This window comes from Chenopodium quinoa, unplaced genomic scaffold, assembly GCF_001683475.1.
Source record: "Chenopodium quinoa cultivar QQ74 unplaced genomic scaffold, ASM168347v1, whole genome shotgun sequence".
NCBI classification, from domain to species: Eukaryota; Viridiplantae; Streptophyta; class Magnoliopsida; order Caryophyllales; family Amaranthaceae; genus Chenopodium; species Chenopodium quinoa.
In genome coordinates, this window is record NW_018743331.1 from 10,538,396 (window position 1) to 10,552,147 (window position 13,752).

Consider the following 13,752-nt stretch of genomic DNA (forward strand, 5'->3'; position numbering starts at 1 on the left):
ATTAAGTAGAGGCCTATTTAGGGCGAGTTCAATCTCATTTAGGTTAGATCCATATCATCATCCCTGAACATCCATTCATGGTTCCGTACCACTATGGAGTTAGCGATCTCCATGATCGTGAATGGGGTGTAACCTTCACACCCATGAATGGTTTACAAGTTCCTATAACTTTTTGGTGACTCTTTTATCTCTAGCTTTTCCTTAGAACGCCGCCATGCCTAAAAGCATGAATCGCAGTAGGGCTCAATGATGAGTTTGAAAAATTCCCTGCACTAAGGTAGTGTGTTAAGAACTTTTGGTACCTTGAAACCCTAGTCTACTTGTTTGTGGTAAGAAGGTGTTGCTTCCTATAAAGGATTTGAACCCAATAATGAGTTTTTGTTACAACCATGCGAGGTTTCATTTTTCTAGCCATCTACCTGTCTTGTAGGAGTGGCATGGATCTTTGACTACCGCTTAATCTTATATAAAACTTTACTTTTATCTCCCGAGATTGCGACTTAACGATTACTACTACATTTTTGACCTATTGCAACCCCCAAATCCGTTGCATTAGGCGTCAAATTTCGTGGCATTAGGCCTAATGCAATGGCCATGTACCGTGACATTTGTTGGCGTTGCAGTAGGTCTATTGCAACAGTATACAACACCTAATACCATGGCAGCTATAATCCGTTGCGATAGCTCTACACCTAATGCCACGGTATAAATAAGCCGTTGCAATATATTACTTACTACTAATTGTGATGAAATTGACACCTATTGCAACGGTTGTAGCTAATTAATACAAATGATATATGGAGTACATATCTACTGCAACGGATTGATCATTTGATTTTTTTTTTAGAATTGTACAGTCATATAATATATGTATAAATAGTCAGTACAAATCTAAATATACTAAGAAACAAAATATCATTAAATTTATATAAAATAATTATAATGCTAAATACGTACATTATAAAATATTAGTTGCTTGTTTTTTATATGAAACCTACTAACAATAAATAAAAGTCATATAATTAATTTAATCCTCCAAAATACAAATTTTCAACATATATATAAGCCGAAATTTCCAAATCTTCACAAAGTTGAGCTTGAATAAGAGTCGCCAATGTATATGCACCATTAATTAAATGACTAGCTAGTTACTATACTTCAGCTCCATTTAGCTCCCCATGCACCTACACTTAAAATAGAATAACGTACTAGAAATATAATAGAACTAAATTATAAATTATACTAGATTAAGGACATAATCAACATGAGAAAAGTTTAAAACGCACGGAGAATTCAGCTATACAATAATACTCATGTTAGACCGCAGGCCACAACAACAGTACCCTGAAGCCAATACAGGCAGCAGCCAACCCCAAACCAAACAAAAACACAACAGGCACAAAACAGGCTGCAAGCAGGTAGAATCCTGAACTAGAGCTGCTAATCTGCCACTATCAGATCCAACACTGAAACCAAACTAGAAGCGGCAACCAGCAGCAACCATAAGCCAAATAAGTAGGGCACACACCAAACACATCTAAAAAACAATAAACCTGGGCACCCAGCTATCCATACATCGAGTAAAAACATCCCCCTTTCCTTTCACATCAATTTCCCCTATTTTACAAACTTTCAAGAATGCAATATCTTCAGAAGAACAACAACTAAGTCTACTCTCCCTGCAATTTTTACCAGCGAAATTGGGTGTTTGGATCAAAATAAAGACAAATTTAGAGCACTAGATGTCCTATAGTTATCAAAAGCAACATAACAACCAACATAAACATCCCAACATTGCAGTAGCACAAAAGCTTAAAGAAGTCACATTTTGACATTGATTTGAGATTGTTTTTTATTGTTTATATATCTTGTCATTTTCCAAGCTTCATTATGTACATTTGTCAATTTAATCTTGCCAAAATCAATTAAAATTAAAGTTAGCCATGTATACAAAAATTATACAAAACCAAGCAAAGTATTTTAAAGTGATAAATTGTCTTTATCAAGCTTTATCTTCGTATTATCATACCCTGTGAACTCATATCCAATACGAACATTAACAATACTCCAATATCTCTAAACACACTCATAAAGAAAATAGTAGCAAGAATCAAGAATGGCCTGATCAACTATAATTATTTAAATTGAATGGAAAACTGATTTTACAAACCATGTGTCTTCCACTACATTTATTTCAGAGTAACCTAAAAGGCCAATAGATTCAATATTCACAACTTTGTCATGATACACAACGCTAACAGCAGGAAAAATCTTTAAACAAGAACCCGGTAGAGGAAACAATTTCTAATATAAATAACACCGGACCACTAAACAATGTTCTGCTACCCAAGTATTAGCTTTATTTTTTAACTTTTATCACTTCGTACTATAATTCTACAAGATGCAGTTATTCACAATAATGTTGGTGAAAGAGAATTACCTCAAATAAGTGGTCTAGAAAGAAATGTGACAAAGAACTAGCCGAAATCAGAAGCAAGCATCGTAGCCAACAAAGGGGCACCTTAAAATTAAAAATTTACAAAGTCAATTACAATTCGTAGTAAAATAAAAGACATTCAATTGAAAGGCCATATATTTTTAAGCATCGTAGATTTGAATTGACAATAAATCATCTATAGAACATGAAATAGGTCATTAGAAAGACAGATGCATAAGTATGTCATAAGTTTTGACTAAAGAATTTCAGTGGCTCTCCGGCTATTAAAATTTATAATTTACAATTTACATAACAGTAGACAGAAGAGACAACAACACCCACAACAATATCAATATTAAAGGCTAGATATCAATAATAACAACTACAACAATAACAATGGAGGCTACAACATAAATTTATAATCTCATTCTAGATTTACACCATAAACTTTCAAACCCAATTTCCCAAAACCAATCTACCAATTCAAATTAGCTCAAATCATAGTCAATTATAATACCACCTATCACTCAAATTAATTCACAAAATCATGCACAAATGAATAAAAATTGACATTAGACCGGGCGAATCAAATCAAAGCTATAAAATAATCCAAAAAGAGATTAAAAAAATGAAGAGAAAGATTATACTTTCGCTTGCGAGTGACCGGAAATCTACAACCAAAGCAACGACTTTCCTAAAGAGGGAATGGTGAAAGCCCCACCTCACACACAAAGTGTGTCTCCTCCTCCATTCACTTCCTTTACAAAACCATATTCAACAAATAATTATCTATTTCCTAGAAACTTTTGATCTGCCATTGATAAGGTAGAAGAGAAAAAGTAAAGACCTTCAATAAAAATTCTCGACAGTGATTACATATATTTTGGTCGTTATCGGCCCTCTCCTATCCTAATTCCTCAATTTTCTTCTACAATTTAAACAGATCTAGAAAGGGGAGCTCCATTTTCAAAATAATTAATTTTTAGAAAATTAAATTATAGAGCAAAATATTTTAGAATTGCAAATAATCAACTAAGACCATAGTATAACGAGTTCTATACATAACTATTAGCCAAACAAAGAACAAAAAAATATTCAACAAAATTATGAACTAATAAAAGTATAAAATTGGTAAATAACCACAAAATCGAAATCCACTCCATATATAACACCAAATTAAGACAACAAGATAAAAACCAAAAATTAATTTAACTTATGAACAAGGTAAATGACGGAATTAAAGTCTTATTAAAAAAAATATGGCGGAATTAATGAGGCTCAAATTAGTGAACTCACCAATTTTACTAGTTGAAATTGGGGCTAATAGCCCATAAAATGAGAAGAAATAACGATATTTTCCTTGAGATTTGGGCAATAGTAGAAATCAGAAGAATTTGAGTAGAAGAGAAGGAAACAAAGAAAAGAGAAAACTTATAAAAAGAACTCAACCCAAATTTCTTATGAATAATAATTGATAGGAGAAGCAGGTGAAATGTTTTATTTTCATTCTGCATAGGCAGGTAGTTGCATCAATCAACAATGAGAACTTAAATTTTCAAGTTAGGAAAGAAGACAAAAGTGTTGAGATAGAAATCAGGAAAAATTAAAACAACAACTCTTCAATGACAATATCAAGAAGCAAGCCATTTTCAGGTACATGCAAGATGCTTTATCAGCTAATAAACAACCAACACAACCAATAGAATATTGTTCATCTGGTATTTGCTTAATAGTGTTGAAATTAAAGCAAAAAATTTCATCAGCTTAATTTGTTCCTCATAATTTAGCAAGCATTGTAAATATGTGCATAGTTCTGAACCATTACATGCCATATAAAGACTGCAAAATCTTTTTAGTCAACAAACCTCTTCAAAAAAAATAATGCCATTAAATACAATCAAAATACCAAGAATGAAACAAGAAAAATCAAAGCCAAATATATACTGAGGAATAGAAATTACTAGGCCTAAGGTATTAAAGAATAAAGAAGCTATATTTTCATTTCCAAACTAGCCAAGTCAAACTCCTTCCAAAATCAAAAATTATTTCCTCCAAACCAATTCAATTCAAGCAAAGCTTCAGTATATTTACTCTGCTCTATTCTAAATTCATTTGTCTAATATATGCAAACATATAAATACATCGATTATAAATCTGAATCAGCAAATATGTTCAGCCAATGTCCAATGATCATTCCATAGTATATATTATATACCTAAATGTTTGACAAGAACAAATGGATATCAGATCAATTACAACATTCCATAGTCAGCATCGTACTCGTGTTCAACTATCCAGTTGACAGTACCCTCAAGACTGGAATTACCTGAACATAAGAGCCACATAATATGATAGTAGTCCGTGCAGTTGAGAATCCCATTCCTTCAAGTTCCTGATGCAAGGCTTTATCAACCTCAGGGACAACCATTTCTACGAAATACAAACCAAAAATTGACATGTATAATCATGGTTTTGAAAAAGAGTTGAAAAGTATATAAATTTATAGAAAAAGTGGAATACCGACCTTGAGAATAAACGTCCATAGGAGTAGTAGAAGACGATGATTCCAGATTAATAGGTTTAACGGATTCAGATTTCTTATCTAAAAATTCAGTGTGGCCAGTTCTTTTGGTATGCAAATCACTCTCCTGATAAATCATATTCAACAAATCAAAAAAACCCTAATTTGACATTGAATTATAAAAATAAAAAAAAAAATCAGCCTCCAATTATCAAAAATAAATAGTCAGAAACCGAAATTTACATACATATACATACATAAGAGAGAAACAGGGAAAAAAAGTTCACACAAATAATTCACAGCTCACAAAAAAGGATATAGCAATTAGAAAAAAGTAATAAACTTAGATCTCTAAAGTCTTATCCCATGAGTGAACCAAATCAGCCACCCCAAATTAATATTCAACTTCATCCCAAACGCAAAAGCAAAAACTTCAAATTTAATTTTCAAAAACGAAAATTCGTTGTATACCTTGAACAGAATTTCGAGCAATCAGCTCAAGGAACGGACATGCAAGAATGAAATTGAGACCGCCTGTGTCGCTATCAGCCACCACCACCTAACTACCGCTATCAGCCACCACCTCCGATCCTGACTGCCGCCTTCGTCTATTTCCTCATAATTATTTGCTTATTTTCCTCTTCGTCTATTTCCTCTTCGAATTCTGGAGTTGAAGCAAATATGTGAATGTGAGATGATGGGGAAAATGGAGAATTGGGGGAAATTGAGAAAATGGAGAAAATGGGTGATGTGAGAATGGGTACTATGAGAATGTGTGAGAATAAGTTGTGAAAAGTAAACCCGTGTTGTTCAAAAGTTTTGGTGAAAAAATTAGAGGGAAGAAATGCGCGCTTCTAGCTAAAATTTTCATGATACAACACTACCGTTGCATTAGCTCTCATTTTTGTTAAAGTATCTAGGCTATTGGAACAGTTCTTTAGAGCCGTGGCAATAGCTCTACCTTTAAGAGCATTAGTTTTAAATCCGTGGCAATTGCTTACTCTATTGCAACGGAAATTAAAATACCGTTGTATTAGCCTTTATTAGGCCGTTGCATTTGGTAAAAAATGTAGAGTGTATTTGGGAAGGACAAATGCAACTTTTCAGGGTGTTTATTTTTCTTTTTCTATGTTTAGTTCTATCATTTTTTGTTTTGGGTTGATAAGTGTCATTTATGACACATATTAGGGCGTTTTTCTCCCTTAGTTTTAGGTTTATTTCGGTGTCTCTTTGTTATTTCTATTCCTTTTACTCTTGTTTTAGTTATATTTGTCTTAGTTTATGGTTTTAGGCCTTAGTTGTGAATAATATGCTTTTTCCTCGGTTTCTAGCTTGATTTGCATGTTTTTCTATGTGTTCTTTCACTCTTTTCTCTCTTGGTCTATTTGTGTAGGTGGTTGAAGCTTTCTTTGATGCATATGACACGAGAAAAGGAAAGAAAGTTCAATAGAAGAAGCTTGAAGCTAAGGAAGAAGCTAAGAAGCTTGAGACAAGAAAGCTTGAAGCTCGTAGAAGGCCTTAAACCAAGTCTTGTTCACTCTTTTAGCCATAACTTTTGATCTACACATTGAATTGAAGCGATTAAAATTGTGGTAAAAACTAGACTTGAAGAGCTTTCTAACGGTAGGTCGCACACTCCAAGAGGCTTTTTAGAACAGAAGTTATGGCCGTTTGAATCGGCAAGATACTGTCAAGCTACGCAGCCTCCGCGGGCGCGGCCATAACACCCGCGGGCGCGGACAGTGGTGCCGCGGGCGCGACACTCTGTTTTCCCGGATTTGCAACTCTCTGGAGATGGCTTGCCGCGGGCGCGGCTCATAGGCCCGCGGGCGCGACTACTAGACCCGCGGGCGCGGCATTCTGGGTCTTTTTCGAGCTTTAATTCCGGATTTCCTTCTTTATTTTCTTGTAATATAAATAGAAGACTTCCTAGATTTCTTAAGGGGGAGTTTTACTTTTTCCTCTCTCCTCTAATTAGGATTAGGGTTAGATTAGGATTTTCTCTCTCTAGTTTAGGAGTAGTTTTAGAGAGAGAAAGCTTGGATTTCAATGGAGATTTGGGAGGTTGAAGAAGCAACTTTGTGGATCCTCTTCTCATCTATTCAATGAGCTTTTCTAACTTTCTCTCACCTTTATTGCTTTGTTTAATTCTTGTTTTGGTTTAATTCATTGTTGATTAGAGTAGTTAATTAGTTTGGTTGTTTGATTCTTTCTTTAATTCTAGTTTTATCTTGTTTTCCATGTTCATCTTCATTATGTTTGCTTAGTTTTTGTTCTAGGGAAATGGATGAAGGTTAGGTTGATGGATTGAGTGATTGGTTATGATTAGTATGCAATTGATTCTTGATTATTGTGTTTGGATGATGCTTACATTGACTAGAATCTTTTTAGCTAATTGATTCTAGGTTCTTCATTGTGCTTGCAATCAATTGTGCATACTAATCATAACCAATCACTCAATCCATCAACCTAACCTTCATCTATTGAATTGATGAAGGTTAGGTTGATGGATTGAGTGATTGGTTATGATTAGTATGCAATTGATTCTTGATTATTGTGTTTGGATGATGCTTACATTGACTAGAATCTTTTTAGCTAATTGATTCTAGGTTCTTCATTGTGCTTGCAATCAATTGTGCGGAAGTGAGTTGATTGAGAGTAAAGATTCTTCCATACCTTTCCTAGGCTATTTGCACGGGAGTGAGTTAGCTTAGTAGGATAATTAGCATGCTTAATTGCGCGAGAGTGAGTTGAGTGTGTTATTCGTTCCTAATTGAGATAATGATCATCTATTGCAACTTGTTATTGAATTGATTAACATAATTGGATTCCCCTTTCCCTAGTACCTTGTTCATTGCTTTAAGTAGTGTTTTAGTTGTTTCTCTCTCTTTCTCACAACCTTCCTACTAGTTTAATTAGCTCAAATTAATACACTTAGTCCTTGTGGTTTGACCCTAGCTTGCCACTATCTAGTGTGAACTTGATAGAGTTAGGTTAGGAATATAAATTGTAAATTTGATCTAGGATAGTAGACCAACGACCTATTGTCCACCGATCAAATTTTTGGCGCCGTTGCCGGGGACTAAGACGTTTATTAGTTTGTGTTGATTAGATTAGTTAGGTTCTTGTGTATAGTTTTAATTTTGTTTGCTTTTGTTTATTTTGTAAAAAAAAAAATGGCATGCTTATCTTTTCCTCAATTTTATGATGAACCCTTCTATGCTTACTTTGAAAGACTTGAGGGTTTCCTTAGCTTCCATGGTTGTTCTCTTTGTGATGCTTGTGGTATAGCTTATTGGGGTATGAATGAGTATACTAGGGGTGTGGTTGAAAGTATGTTTAATGGTGAATTTTGTGCTTTGTCCTTGGATGATGCTTGGAATTTCTTGGTTTGCTAGGGATACTTGTGATAGGGATTCTCATGTTTCTAGTCTTGATGCAAATATTGAAAATCCTTCTAATTTTTGCATGAACTCCCTTGATGTGTCTAATGCTCCTTATGAAGAACCTATTATGCATATTGACCCATCCCCCTTATATGCTCATTATGATGAGGTTTGTGCTAATTTTGATGATATGTAATTTGATTTTGATCATGAACCTCAACCCAATAACATTGATGCCCAAATTCTTGCCCAAATGCAATATCTCACCCAACAAGTCCAAGAGCTTCAAGAGGAACAAAAGTTGAGGGAAGTGAGACTTGCCCAAGTGATGAGTGTTAGGGTTGTTGGAAATGGATGCGAGGCACCTCACTTGGAGTGGGAGAGTGCTTTTGAGGTTGATATGAGCCAAGGATGTAAAGATGAGGGGAGATTTTCTTGTGATGAGAGGATTTTTGAGGATTTTGATCCTTTTCATTCCCCTATTGAGCTTGAGCGCCTTCCTTCCCCTTATTCACCCCTTTTGAGAGCTACCCTTGGTGAGGATGTGAGTGAGCCATTTTCAATTTTGGATGAGGGAATTCATGAGGAGGATGAGGATGAATTTGAGCAACCAAGAGAGATCGAGAGTCCCTTGGATGATGGTGGAGGAGTTGAGAATGAAGAAAATGTTGATTTTGTGGATTCCAACCCCCTTCCCCATCTTGATGATTCTACCTCGCATGTTTGCAACCCTTCTATCTATGAGTATTTGGACTCCTTTGAGGTTATGACTAGTGTGTTCATTGAAGGTGTAACGAAAAATCATAGCCTTTTGAGAGAGTTCATTGGCAATGCTTCATGGGAAAGGGATGCGTTTGAGAGAAACCTTCATCCTTTCATGCATGATTTTGAGACTCTAGGCTTTGAAGATGTTGAGGAAGTTAATGTTCATCATTGTGATAGAGAAGAAGATGTGGTTTCTCTTGGAGGATGGAGGTTTGAGGGAGATGGAGATCATGAGTGTTCTTCTTTTAAGGACTCTATGATTGACTTCTATGCTGTTATTAGTGATTTGAGGAATGGTGGTGAGGGAGAGTTCATAGGTGAGACCATTGCTCCTATTCCCTTTTCTCATGTCCCTTTTCCAAGAAGATTTAACCATATCCCCTACTATCCTATGTCCCTCCCTTCTTTTGTCACAGAGCCTATTTGGGACCCTCCTTCTCTTGGTGATATTCAAGCCCCTCTCTCATCGATTATTGAGGAAAATGGTGATTTTGCCACCCAAAAAAAATTTTGAGGAGGTTTTGTCTTTTTCTTCTTTTTCATCTTCTTCTTCTTCTTCTTCTTCTTCTTCTTCTTCTTCTTCTTCTTCTTCTTCTTCTTCTTCTTCTTCTTCTTCTTCTTCTTCTTCTTCTTCTTCTTCTTCTTCTTCTTCTTCTTCTTCTTCTTCTTCTTCTTCTTCTTCTTCTTCTTCTTCTTCTTCTTCTTCTTCTTCTTCTTCTTCTTCTTCTTCTTCTTCTTCTTCTTCTTCTTCTTCTTCTTCTTCTTCTTCTTCTTCTTCTTATTTTCTTGATTTTTCTTCTTTCTTTTGGCATCTCCCTCCTCATTTGCGTGCAATAATCGTGTTGCACGTCCTCCTCCCGTCATTTGCCTACCGTTTATTCTATGAAATGTTTAGTAATGCATTTGACAAGCTCTTGAGATCGTTGAATTATTATTTCCTAGAGCGGTCTTGCTTGGACGTTAAACAAGCCTTTCTCGGGAAGTAACCCGTGTTTTATTGCTTTCTTTTTCTTTTCTTTTTGTATAGTTTTTGTCTCATGGACGTGTTTGTGTTTCTTGCTAGGTACACAACATGATATACTCTTATGCATTTGCTTGGGTCAAGAATCAAGGAAGATCTACCCCTTCTTTCCTAGCATGTGGATTTCAAGACGCAATTTTGGAGATTGTGGCTCATATATAGTTATTTCGAGTCTTTTTGAATGCTTTTGCAATTTCTTCTCAAATCCGGTAATATCCTTCTTTTTCCCTCTCTCTAACTTTTTGTGGCTTGGTTGGTGGACATGTGTTGGTTTGTTTGTTTGTTTCCTTTCTTTTCCCCTCCCCATGGACTCTATGATTTATGATTTGAGTGTATTGTCTCATTCAAGCTTGGGGGAGGGTATTCTATCATGCTTGGGTAGAATGGTGGTCCATTTTTGCCATGCACTTGAGTATATGCATTTCCATGTGTTTTCTTATATTTTTCAATGTGTTTTGTTTTATTCTTGATTTGGACATAATACTTTTGGATGTGTGTTCTTGAATGCTTTTCTTCCTAAATAGTAGTGGTTTGCACGCTTTGAGATATCTTGGGTTGATTTTAGGATAGAGTATGCTAAGGTAGTATGTTAAGAACTTTGGGACCTTGAAGCCCTAGTCTACTTGTTTGTGGTAAGAGGGAGTTGCTTCCTATAGTGAATTTGAAGCCAATAGTGAGTTTTTGCTACAACCATGTGAGGTTTCATTTCTCTAGCTTTCTACCTATTTTGCATGAGTGGCACATGGATCCTTGACTATCGCTTACTTTATTTAGAACTTGTCTTTTATCTCCCGAGATCGCGACCGAACCATTTAGGAAGGACGAAGGCATCTTTTCAGGGTGGTTATTTTCGCTTTTCTAAGTTTCGTTTCTATATTTTTGGTTTTGGGTTTACATTTGCCTCCTTGCTAGCCATTTGAGCCTTATACCTTCTTTTCTAGCCATATTATTAGACTTCATACCATTTGTTTCATTCTTTTCACCTTTTGTTTTTGTGAAGCTAGTGGTGATGAGTTTGTTTGGTGATTATAAGTGCAATAGTTTGAGTTATGAGCTCATTTTGTATAGCAATTATGTATTGTGTATAAGTTTGTGAATAAAAGCAAATGTAAAGTTGAAAAATCCGTCCATAGTCAAAAGAGGCGAGGACAAAGAAAAAAACAAAAAAAACAATAAAAAAAAGCACTAAATTATTTTGTTGTAGTTATGATTTCCCTAGTTTAGAGCATTGAGGACAATGCTCCATTTAAGCTTGGGGGAAGCGTGTCTACGCTTTTTGTACATATGTTCATGATTTTGCTTTGAATAATCTTGGGGGTGTTAATATTTTTGTTTGAGTTTTGGTGATAACTTGGTTATGGTGTTGAGAATTGGCCATTCTTATGCTTCATAATTAGGTATACCACCAATTTTCAAATTTTTTAACCTACCTTTCCCCTTTTTTTTTGCCCATACGTTACAACCCTTCAAAGACCTTTTAACCTTTGTGGTTGAGTCACAAGTCGGTGGAGGGAGATGGGAGTCAAGCTTATGGAGCGGTTTGCATAGTCAAGATGTCGAGTAACCCTAAAATCTCTTCTTTTCCGGTTCCCTAGTGGAATCATTGAGATGCTCACTAGAGGTGAATTTGAAACTAGTAGGGAGAACGCGGTAAGATTGTTTGGGATGAAGGTGAATTGTGTCTTATTAGTTCTCTATGCTTAGCATCTCTTATGTTTCAATCAACCTTGGATATCTTGAAGCGTGCATTCCTCTAATGTTTAGAAAGACTTGTATTCATTTGTACTTGTTCATTTGCAAAACTCTATTCATGAACATTTGTTTTTCTTCCTTTTCTTTTGATTTCCTTTTTTCTTTGCCTTGTTTTTCTTGGTTTTTTTCAAGTGTTGTGGGTTAAACTCTTAGGAAACCCTCACGAGAGCACACTCGTCCTCTAGAGCGATCTAGGGGTTTAAAGGGCTTGTCTTTAGTTGCTAAAATTGACCGTGATTCCTACGAAAGTGAGTTAGTGTACGTTCTCATCTCCCTTAGTGTGCTACTCTTGCTTGAATAAATCCTTCTTCCTTTTTTTTCTTTTGGTTTTGTCTTGCTCGAGGACGAGCAAGAGTTAAGCTTGGGGGAATTTGATAAGTGTCATTTATGACACATATTAGGGCGTTTTTCTCCCTTAGTTTTAGGTTTATTTCGGTGTATCTTTGTTATTTCTATTCCTTTTACTCTTGTTTTAGTTATATTTGTCTTAGTTTATGGTTTTAGGCCTTAGTTGTGAATAATATGCTTTTTCCTCGGTTTCTAGCTTGATTTGCATGTTTTTCTATGTGTTCTTTCACTCTTTTCTCTCTTGGTCTATTTGTGTAGGTGCTTGAAGCTTTCTTCGATGCTTATGACCCGAGAAAAGGAAAGAAAGTTCAATAGAAGAAGCTTGAAGCTAAGGAAGAAGCTAAGAAGCTTGAGACAAGAAAGCTTGAAGCTCGTAGAAGGCCTTAAACCAAGTCTAGTTCACTCGTTTAGCTATAACTTTTGATCTACACATTGGATTGAAGCGATTAAAATTGCGTTGGAAACTAGACTTGAAGAGCTTTCCAACGGTAGGTTGCACACCCAAAGAGGCTTTCTAGAACATAAGTTATGTCCGTTTGAATCTGCAAGATACTGCCAAGCTACCCAGCCTCCGCGGGCGCGACCATAACACCCGCGGGCGCGGACAGTGGTGCCGCGGGCGCGGCACTCTGTTTTCCCGGATTTGCAACTCTCTGGAGATGCCTTGCCGCGGGCGCGGCTCATAGGCCCGCGGGCGCGAATTCTAGACTCGCGGGCGCGACATTCTGGGTCTTTTTCGAGCTTTAATTCCGGATTTCCTTCTTTATTTTCTTGTAATATAAATAGAAGACTTCCTAGATTTCTTAAGGGGGAGTTTTACTTTTTCCTCTCTCCTCTAATTAGGATTAGGGTTAGATTAGGATTTTCTCTCTCTAGTTTAGGAGTAGTTTTAGAGAGAGAAAGCTTGGATTTCAATGGAGATTTGGGAGGTTGAAGAAGCAACTTTGTTGATCCTCTTCTCATCTATTCAATGAGCTTTTCTAACTTTCTCTCACCTTTATTGCTTTGTTTAATTCTTGTTTTGGTTTAATTCATTGTTGATTAGAGTAGTTAATTAGTTTGGTTGTTTGATTCTTTCTTTAATTCTAGTTTTATCTTGTTTTCCATGTTCATCTTCATTATGTTTGCTTAGTTTTTGTTCTAGGGAAATGGATGAAGGTTAGGTTGATGGATTGAGTGATTGGTTATGATTAGTATGCAATTGATTCTTGATTATTGTGTTTGGATGATGCTTACATTGACTAGAATCTTTTTAGCTAATTGATTCTAGGTTCTTCATTGTGCTTGCAATCAATTGTGCGGAAGTGAGTTGATTGAGAGTAAAGATTCTTCCATACCTTTGCTAGGCTATTTGCACGGGAGTGAGTTAGCTTAGTAGGATAATTAGCATGCTTAATTGCGCGAGAGTGAGTTGAGTATGTTATTCGCTCCTAATTGAGATAATGATCATCTATTGCAACTTGTTATTGAATTGTTTAACATAATTGGATTCCCCTTTCCCTAGTACCTTGTTCATTGCTTT